The following is a 10350-nucleotide window of genomic DNA, read 5'->3' as shown; positions in this document are numbered from 1 at the left end:
GAAGGATGGCAGGCATGAAGATGTCCAGTGCCCGGAGAGGTTTCATGCCGTAAGACGAAGGGTTTGGCGTGTGGCTGGGGATAGAGAGAGTCACATCCATTTTTAAGGATGACTCACATAGAAGATGTTCTGCTAGGAGGCTGTGGGCCTTACACACAAAGAGAGTTGGAGCTGGAGCAACGGGGGTTTGAACTATGAGGGGGATCGTTATGGGTTTTTGTTTTTTTTCTTCGGTAAATACAGTCGGCTTTTCGTATCCACTGCGTCCCCCATTCACAGAGTCCCCAAACGGGAATGTGGAATTTGGAGACGTGAAAGGCCAACTCGAGTCAAAAGTTGCAGGTGGATTTTTGGTTTCGTGGTGGGGGCGGCACCCCTGAGCCCCGCCTTGTTAAAGGGATACAGTACGCCTCCAGGAAACACCCGTTATTCCGTGTGACATGGTGACTCTGTCACCATGAGTACGTGGGATGGACCAGGACGTGGCTGAGTGCCACTGAGCCAAAGAAAGAAGGCCGTCTGTCACATCGTAGGGAAACTGGAGGTCTGCTCGGACCCCAGGGAGGCCGTTCCTTGAGAAATCCCTGCTGAGGGGTTTCCCTCTGCCTCGTCTCTGCTCCGTCTGTGGGGCTCAGCTCATCCTTGAGAGCTGTTAAGGACGTTATGGCGACGCGACTCTTAACACTAAGGTTGCGACGAAGAGAGTCACGGTCAGATGAGACTCGCGTTTCCAGAAGATGTGACCGCGTGCGTTAAAAGGAGAGGAGCCTGAATTGCCCTAAGAAGAAACGGGCCATCTGTGGAAATAGACTCCCGTAGGCAATGGCGTTTACAAAGTAGACCTACACCTGGAAGCGATGCCTTTTCCTGCAGGTCTTCCAGAGGCTTTCCAAGGCCACGAGCCCTGTGCACCTCCAAGGGGTCCACGTGGCACCCTGCCTGGCTGGCGAATCTCTTTGTTTGCGTTTGTTTGCTTTTGGAATCTCTTGGGAAAGAATATGATCGAGATTATTTTACGAGACCTGCTGTCTACATTTTCATCCGTGGCTTCTCTCTTCACCGATCAGTGTCCTCGTCTCTTTCTTCCCAGGTTTCTTTTAGGAGGGCAGTTTTCTCTTTTCAAGAAATGGTTCATTTCTACTCATCCATTAGTTAAAACAAAACAAAACCAAACAAAAAAACATTAGGCGGACCAGGGGAGGCTGGGGGAGGTCACTGCACGTCCATCGCTGGCTCTCCCTGTTCTCTGCTCAGGAGTTACTTTCACAGTTGGAATTCCCAGCCCAGGGGAGGAGGCACTTTAAGGCCCAAGGACAAAGAGCCTTGGGAGGTGGCCGGATTCTAAGGGAAACACTCATTCCGCCTGGGGACATGTACTGGGGGTGGGGTGGGGGGGCGGGGAGGAAAAGGAAGAGGAGAGAGAGGATCCCCCAGCAGTTGACCAAGAGGGGCCTCTTTTATGGCCTTCCTGTTTATGGCTGAGAAGTAAACAGCCTGGGAGCCAGGTTCTTTTCCCCTACAGCAGCTGCAGCGGGGGTGCAGGCTGGCTGGGGACCCTCTCTTTCTGGGTGGCAATGGGCGGGGAATCTGCCAGGCACAAGAGTCTCAGGGGCATTTTTTTAACAGCATCTTGGGGGCACTTTTTCTTCACCTCGTGCCATCTGCTTTACTCACACTGGTGGTGGTGGGGGGGACAGGTGGGGATCTGTGTGCATTCAGGGTTCAGGGCCCAGCGGTGTGGCTTTGGGCGAGCCCTGTACGTCTCTGAGCCTCACCTGTAGTGATGAACAGGAGGTATTTGAGAGGGTGTGGACGCTGTGCCTGGGAGTGGCACTTACAAGTCGCCTGGCATGTGGTATGTGTCCATACGTGATCACTGTGATGATTATTATTTCAGCTGTCCCCCGCCCCCTCCCCGACTAAGCCCCCAGGGCCTCGGCGGGTGGTGGAGGGCTGTGGGTAGGGGCGGGGCCAGGCCCACCTCTCAGAGGTTTCTTGGCCTGGGTCCGGGCAGCAGCTCCTTCTCTCTGGGTGGAATCCTGGAGCACTTTGCCCCCTGAGACCTGCAGGCTGTGATGGACGAGAGGGCGCCTGGATTGAGATGGAGAACAGGGCCGGGGGCCGCACACACCGGAGATCGATAAACTATAATTATCAAGAATGGTGTCTGCGGGAGGTGGGGAGTCCTGCGGACAGAGAGAGACAGAGGAGGGGGCGGGAAGATGCCAGACAGACGGGACAGCGAGAGCAGGACACGCTCACACACACACGCACCTTCTGATAGGTATAGGCGGCGTGTGTGCCGGACGAGCCACTGCGGACGTGTGACGTGCATCCCGGCCCGTCCTTGCGGGGGTCCCACCTTGGGCAGCACAGGGGGAGCCCCGAGTGGGAGCGGCTCACTCTCCAGCCCTGGCACCCAGGGCTCCATCCACGTGGGTCAGCTTCGTAAATTCCACGAGTCCAAATATAATGTCGATAAAGAATGCTGTGTTAAGTCTTTGGTGCAGGGACGAAACGTTCTAAGGTCCGCTTACGCCATCAAATCGATCGATTTGGTCGGGCTGAGACGTCAAAACGATACAGATTGTACTGTATTAGGTTAGACCTGCTTCTTCGACGTCACCAGGGGCTTCGTCGTCCCCCAATTTCATGCTGCTTCCCGGGCCCACCACATCATGGAGTTTTCGATTCTGCGCTCCTGGAACCTGTATGTACGATGTCGTCACCAGGACTTAAAGGCCGAAGCCCTGATTGTCCACTGGCCATTCACGAGCTCCGCCCCTTAGCATTTCCCTCAGAGCTTCCCAAAGCCCCCTTTAAAAGCTACCTTTTCCCTGATCCCGACACTGGCGATGTTGGGGTCTCGCCCCAGAAAAGGCTAGTAACTCCGTGCGTGGGTGGTTGGCACTCCATGTGCCTCGTTGTGTCTGGTAACCTTCACAGCACAAAACTGGCATTGATCGAAGTCCTCTGGGGTTCATGTGTCCCCTAAATGTATTAGAGAGGTCCTCGTAGGAGTAATACTGTTGTGGCACTCAAATAAGTTGAGTCACCCCGTTCTTTTTTAAATAATATTTTTGAAAACCAATGTAAAAGCAAACCTGTTTTACATTGGGCTTTACTGTGTGCCTGGCACGGAGCTAAGGACTGACAAGCAGTATCTCTGTCGCCTGCCTGATCTCGAGGGTACCAGTCACTATTTGTTCCCTCATTTGTGGGTAGAGGCGCTGGAAGGAAGCGTCGCCTCCCTGTCACGGAGCTTGCAGGTGGCCGAGCCTGGTGGATGCTCAGGTATCTCGTCAGAATTGCACTGTGAAGCACGAGGTCATCACCACCTTTCCCGGTGAGGAAACCGAGGTCCTGGCAGGTTAACTGCCCAGGCCTCACGGCTCACTGTGGCCATGATCAGAGTAGGTTAGAGCAGGTCCCTTTGTCCCCTCCGGAGGAAGGGAAGACAGATGCACAGCAAATCCCATCCTGCATGGGGGTGCTCCAGCATCAGCCTCACGCTTCCTGTCCCCTGTCCAGCCCCAGCACCTCAAAGTATGTACCGCACTCCTTCTCCTGTTCTAGGTGACACATTTGACGAGCAGGTCAGCCTCCTGCCCCTCGGCTGGGAACCCACGTAGCCGCCCAGGTTCCCCGGAAGACCAAAGGCAGGAGTGCTGGGCCTGGTGGGGACCAACTGGGCCGTCTCCACCTGTGCTCGCTTCTCGGATTCTGTCTTTTCTCTCTGGGCAGCATCATCTGGAAAAGTCCCTGTCATCTGGGGGTGGAAAGACGCACGCTTCCGGAGCCCACTTGGCGGGGTCAGCGAGGGACCCTCGGTGGAGAGACTGTTCCTGGCTTTCGGCTGGTTTGTTCCACACACAGGTGGGCACGTGCCCCTAAAACTGCCTTGTGGGGGACAGTGATGGGAGAAAGGGAGGACCAGGCATACAGGAGCTTGGGGTTTCTCTCGCTGTTCATTGAGCACAGCCTCGGCCTTGGGGAAGGAGAATGTGATTCCTACTTTGTTTCTTCTCTCTCGCTCTCCTTTTTTTTTCTTTTTGCTATTTCAAGTTGACACTGTAACCTCAGGCAAAGTGTAGCAGGGAGCTTCCCTTTATCCCTTTTCTTTTGTTTTGTGCTGGTTTAAATTGTATACAATTGTTGAACAGTTTACTTTGGATACAATGAAGCCAGAAATGAGAAACATAAATTACCTTCCACTCTGAGCTTGAAGAATCTGTGAGATTCTTCCCTTTCTAAACTCGATGTGCGAAATGCATTTTTCATTTTGTAACTTATTTTTCTAACTTGATATCACTACAGAAAGGGTGGTTAAAAAAACGTGGTGCGTGCGTGTGTGTGTGTGTGCGCGTGCATGCGTGCGTGTGTGCGTGTGTGTGTGTGTGTCTATTTCACTTAAGTTAAAAGAGAAAGTAAAACGCGGGTTGATATTCTGTTAATTCCTGCTTGGCAAACACCACCCCAGGGGTTATTCGCAAGCATGAGGTGTGGATATTTCTAGTTTTTTTAAATTTCAAACACACATCCTGGTCATTCTTCAGTGGCATTCAGAAATACAAATGTGAGACTTTACGAAAGGCTTACACATGTATGGGATTTGAAGCAGTTTTTCTTTAAATTAAAGGAAAATTTAAGCCGTGTTAGTGGAATAAATTTTTCCTGAAAATTCAGCCCGTTCGTTTCAGTTTTACTTGGGGAAGAAGGGCTCTCTGTGTAACGCCAAGCAGAGGAATCGTGTTCATTAGATGTTTTCTTACTCGCTTTAGATGAAGGGAGAAGTCTTGAAGCTCTAGCAGACTAAAAATGTCCGGGAAAAAACAGTGCGAATGATTGCTTCTGTCTATATTTCTTCCAACCTTGATTTTTCTCTTCTCCACCAGGCGTGTCGGACCTTCCCCCACCTTCCCCCATCCCTGATGGATGTCCCTACGGAGCGAGGACATATGCCCTCTGGCTGGAAGTCCCACAGGTGACGGGGGGGTTCACTAGAGAGAGGAGGAAGGTATGGTGGAGCTTTGCTTTCTTCTAAAAATATATTAATTTGATGTCAGCCGTTCGTGGAGGCAGGCAGGAAAGACACAGCAGGACCAATATCAGTAGCTCCTGCCAAAGATCCCGCAACCAGTGTGGGCGTCTGATGGGACTACTTCGTTTCCCTCTCTACTTACTACGGCATTACCCTCTTTTCCATGCAGAAATATGTGCATTAGAAAGACTCTGCTTCCTAATTTGTAGTTCTTTCTCCCATCTCAAGGTTTTGAATTTGCCGGGGTGCTCAGAACTATACATCTATGCACACACACAGGACACAGCACACACCTCTCACTGGGTGACCGCGGGCTCCTCTGCGTCTTCCCCAAAGCACCTGCTGTGCTCTGTGCCCTCTGCGGACTTACATCCGGGTGGCCCTGATACCAGATGAAGGTTTCAAGCCTCTCCCAATTCCAAAACGTCTCCATCCCCACGCCCCTGTTTCTCGCTGTCTATTAGCATGGACCAAACGCCCCCTTTGTGGCTGATTTATGGCTGCATAGGGAAAACTCCACCGAGGATATAAAACACAGTGCCCCACGCCTGTGCCTGATCTCCCATGTTATCGGTGACTGTAAGTGCGTTTTATAACCCCGGTGCCAAATCGAAATCAAGGCGATTTGCGCATCAATCTCCCGGATAAAATCAGGGCATGCTCTGTTGCAGTTCGACCTTCCTGGCGCCTTTGGAGGGTCCGACTTTTCTAAGTCCCTTTGGACAATTACCCAGGGACAGTTGGAGAATGCAGTGATAATGGCCAGAGCTGGGATTACCAGCTGTATCAAAAGGCTTAACTCTTGAGCCCCAGAGCAAAAGCCTTAGGAGGAGGGAGCGTGGTCGCTAAGAGACTCAGGTGCAGGCAGAGAGTGGGGAGTCCTGTGCTCTTAGGCTGCATCCCTGAACCCTCACAGATCAAGAAAGCAAAACTTTGAATTTTTCAAAAAGCTGGCAGAAAACGGTCTCCGAAAGCCCATGCGGGCCCTCCTGGCCTTATTTATAATCCCAAGAGCTCAGGGGACTGAGAGTGAGAGAAGTCATCACGTTTCTAAAGTGAATGGAAGAGTAGCGACAGGAACGAAATAAATCCGTGGCAGGCATCCTGCCGCTGCCCGAAGTGGGTTCTTTGTTGATTTTTACAGAAAATGGTCAGAGGTCTCCTGACAGCTCTGACTGTCTCTCCTCTGGTAAAGTTCAGATCTTAACCCAAAATTTCGACGGATGCCTTCACAAGAGCCTAGCGGGGTTAAAGATATTTTGAACAGATTCGTGGAAATTATAGATTTTTAGAACCTGAAGCCTCTTTAGTGATGGTCAGAGGGTGTAGTTAGGATAAATATTTTAAAGTCTGGGTTTTTATGCCTATAATCTGAGCTTCTCAACTTATATTTAGCCCGAACTTCTTTTGAAAGTAATTTCATCTCTTCTGATTCTGTGCCCTTCCAGGGGCCAGGGCAGGAAGCTCAGATGACTCTTCCAATAGTAAAGCCTGTTTTACAAATCCCTTTAAGATATGCTAATGTACATGGGCTGATTATTAAGATAAATGCCTTGTGTTGGAAACTGGAGTTAATTATAATATATATAATTAGCCACTGGTCAGCCTAGAAGTTATAATTTATTGTTCCCTAATTTGCATTTATTATCAAAGATATTTAATTTAAAGAAATTACCAAAAAAAAAAAAAAAAACCCAAACTTTTCTAAGCCCACTATATACAATTTCAGGAAATAACACATTAACATTAGAAGATGAATTGTGCTCGTTGATTAAAAAATGGCAAGGTCGTTTTTGTAGGAAGAGATGATGTGGTTTTCTCTTTCGGACCCTGATTTTTGGAACAGCAGGTGAGCCTGCGAGATAAGAGGGTCCAGGAGTTTGTGTGATGAGAAAATCTACTGGGTCCCGTTGGGCCGGGCGGGGGGTGGGCGAGGGGGAGGTGAGGAATAAAGTAAAATATCGGATGTGTTTCCTTTCAGGTAATTATTTCTTCTGGATAGTGACAAAGAGACCAGCAGTTTGTGACAGATGCAGCTTTTGTGTAAAAGGCGATTCTCGCGCCTTTACCTGAAGAATGCTTCTATGACGCCTCGCCGGCCTTTCAACCCTGTTGTCACTGTTCCTTGATCTGATGCCCGCTCTGCCACTACTCAGAGCTCCCTCAGCCACACAGGAGCCACTTCCTGGTGTCCCTTTGCCCCTGAAGTCATTGGCACAGGGAAGGCAGCCCTCTGTCCTCCTGGAGACCCTCCTTTTAATCAATGCAGCCCGTTTGACTTGCAGCGAGTTAGTCTGAAACACGTCTGCCCGGGAAACAAGGCCACCAGGACGTCAGAATTTCCCTTCTTGAGATGAAGGAGGGATCGTGCTGGGCTCCTGTCGGCGAGAACGTGCCTTTCAGGTTTCTGAGCTGGCGGCCATCACCCTCGAGCCACTTGGGCATTGTTTTAGGGCTCACTGAATGCTGAGGTCAGAATGCTGCTCTCTCAAGTATTTCTTCAGAGGTCGGAAATGGGATATTTCGGCTTAATGGCTGTTTCGTAAGAGCACAGGCGGATTGGGTGAGACTTGAGTTTTTCTTCCTGTGGACATAAATTTTGTTCTCTTATTGAAAGGGAAGTTGGAGTAAGGATGGGGGAAAGCTTCGAGGAAAAGACCGCAAACTGCCCTTGAACTCCTGAACAGCGTGAAGCACCGTGGGGACACGGCCCGCCATTTTTGCAAAGGGCCCCGGGCTTGCCCTCTGCTCAGGGGGCCTAGTGTGTGGTGACATTTCAATGGGGGGGTGGGGATGTGCATGCAATGGGGGGGGGGGCGTGGACCGCAGAACTTAAAAACGAGCACCCACTAAAACACTCTCCTTTTTATTTTCACCCAGAGCAGCGATCCTGATGTCAGTGCCGAAGCACAGGGAGGCTGCCACAGAGGGTGCTTCGGTGACACGCACGCTGACTGATCGGGGTTAGCGCCGGGCCCTGGTCCAGATCTCCCTTTCCGGGTCGGGGCACCTGCAGCCCAGCCACTGAGAGTGCTGGCCGCCAGTGGCTCGGAGCGCTCACCTTCCCCGAAGAGTTACACCTGTGCTGCCCTGAGCAGCCACGGCCAGGGCATGGCTGGCCCCAGCAGGAGACAGGCCTCAGGGACAAGTCACCATTCAGAGACCACACCTCCACAGGCCAAGCCTAGAGCTTGCTCCGCACCCCAGCCTTGCTCAGCCTGTACCCACATCTCTTCTTCTTCCGCACGCCCCCTGCTTGGACATGCCTTCGGCAGACCCGACACAGTCAGATTGCAGTCGTAGGCTGCGCTTCGAGGGAAGTCTCCCTAAGTCATTCGACTTCTGGTCGGCGTGCTCTGCAGGGAAGGCTAGCCGGGCCTCCGATTTCCCCAAGATCGGCTCCAATGCAAAAGCGTCCATTTGTCTAATTTCTCCTTCTTTGCCCACAGATGCAAGACGTGCACCCCATGCGGCTTCAGACTTCTCAGGCGTATTCGATATCATCCGTGGGCCTGTGGAGTTCCAGGACTCTGTGTGCCCCTGAGGGTGTTAGAATCCCTTTCTCAGGGGCTCTGTTCGAAGGCCCTGACCAGTCTCTGGGAGGCAGGACGACATGGGTTTGGTGACCCAACAGACCTGGGTTTAGTCCAGACTGCCATCTACTTCCTGTGCAATACCAGGCAAAGATCTACGCCCACACAGGCGGCCCCCGTTCCAGAGTCCCTGCCATTTAGCCACTGTCCTGATTCAGGGAGCCAATGGGCCTACGGTGCTTAGCACCGATCCTGGCTGCTCACAACATGGTAGCGATGAAGAGGATGATGACGATGATGATGACAACAACATTTGCACATCTGGATACCAAAGGGCAGGAGACCAACCGAAATTCCACTACGTCTTTCCCCAAAGCTCTTAGGATGAGAAAAAAAAGACAAAAAAAAACAAAACCGTAGGTCCCCGGAATGAGCACCAGTCAGACTTCACCCTCACGAGACGCTGACTTTGAGTGAGGCCATTTGTCTGAGCCTCGGTGTGCTCATTGGTAAAATGGGCAGAAATGTCAGGTTCACGTGAAAAGAGACCCTGGGTCCGAATGCTCAGCCCTGTACCTGGTGTGGCAGGCGCCCGCCAGGTGATGGGCGGTGAGAAGGCCGCGTGTGGGGAGAGGGCGCAGGGCGGCCGTGGAGAGAGGCAGCGCGTGGCAGCTCTGCCACTCACGTGGCGTTTCCAAGGGCAACGTGGTCAGGGGAGCGTGCAAGGATTGCTGAGATCCCAGCAGTCACGGCTGTGTCGTTCTCGTGACGAGGTCTTGCCATTTCCTGGACTCTGTAGAACAATTCCTCTGCATTGCGGGGTTCCCTGCTGTTTCTAGGACCTGTTTTCACACATTGGCCTCATTATCCTGACAGCAAGCTCACCATGACATGCCGAGAAGGGTTGAGATTTTACTCCAGATTACTTATTGCTGCACCCCCAGTGCCTAGCATAGTACCTAGTGCGTAATAGACGTTTAATAAATACTGTCGAGAAGCTGAACCTTATCAGGAGTTGGGACTGGCTGGGACAGGAACAAGCTGTCATTGGTTGCCAAGAGGCCTTCAAGTATGTCTTTTCTCTGCTCTGTGGCTTTGGAAAAACCACCTATTCCCTATGGACTTCATTCACTTCATGTGTGAGTCCTATCAGCTCTACCTTACAGGGGTGGGATGTAGCCCCAGTCGAAACTGACTAGCTCTGAAATGTAAAAGCTATGACATTGATTTGAAAAGAACAATTGAAGGGAATTTAGCTAGTCCTAGAATTTACAGTAGAAAATGTTTTTAGAAAATATGCTGCAATTTTTTTTCTCTTAGAAATTTAAAAGCACCTTTCGAAATAAACTCTAGGATTAAGAAGTCAACACTGAAATAATAAACTTTTTAGAAATGAACGGCACCATGTACCAGAAACCTGTGGGATGTGGCTGAATTAGTACTCAGAGAACATCTTATAGCTTTAACGGGTTTATCCAAACATTAAATTGAAAATACAGTTTCTGAACATTCGACTCAAGAAGCTGGAAAACAAACACTACCACCAATAGCAACACACACACACACACACACACACACACACACACACACAGGAAGAAAACATTTTCAACTAATTTTCTTTTCATTGAAAAGTCTTACGACAGTGGGATATGTTTGTACCAGGAGATTTTCTGGAAGTGGTCGCCATTTGATACATTTTCCACGAATCAATAATTTGTAATTATATACTGCCCTATGCAGAGTGTGAAGCTTTCTGAAGGATATAGCTGTTCTATC

General features: G+C 50.7%; 1 long non-coding RNA gene across 3 annotated transcripts in view; it reads left to right on the top strand.

The window, feature by feature from the left end:
* The window catches only part of LOC111739590, a 36277-nt gene extending 26336 nt beyond the window's left edge, over nucleotides 1-9941 (top strand). The window contains exons 1-6 of one of the 3 annotated variants that reach the window (XR_002780319.1): nucleotides 1427-3294; nucleotides 3745-3876; nucleotides 4896-4984; nucleotides 7023-7604; nucleotides 7922-8004; nucleotides 8491-9941. This is a non-coding gene — a long non-coding RNA (uncharacterized LOC111739590). Of the gene's footprint in view, nucleotides 1-1426; nucleotides 3877-4895; nucleotides 4985-7022; nucleotides 7605-7921; nucleotides 8005-8490 lie in introns of those variants that run through there. The other 2 variants (XR_002780318.1, XR_002780317.1) reach the window with 2 other exon arrangements.
* The last annotated feature ends 409 nt before the right edge of the window (nucleotides 9942-10350 follow it).

The sequence above is a fragment of the Pteropus vampyrus genome, unplaced genomic scaffold (genome assembly GCF_000151845.1).
Source record: "Pteropus vampyrus isolate Shadow unplaced genomic scaffold, Pvam_2.0 Scaffold51, whole genome shotgun sequence".
Taxonomy (NCBI): Eukaryota; Metazoa; Chordata; class Mammalia; order Chiroptera; family Pteropodidae; genus Pteropus; species Pteropus vampyrus.
Note: the sequence above shows the minus strand (reverse complement) of the source record. Positions and strands in the feature narration are given on the sequence as shown.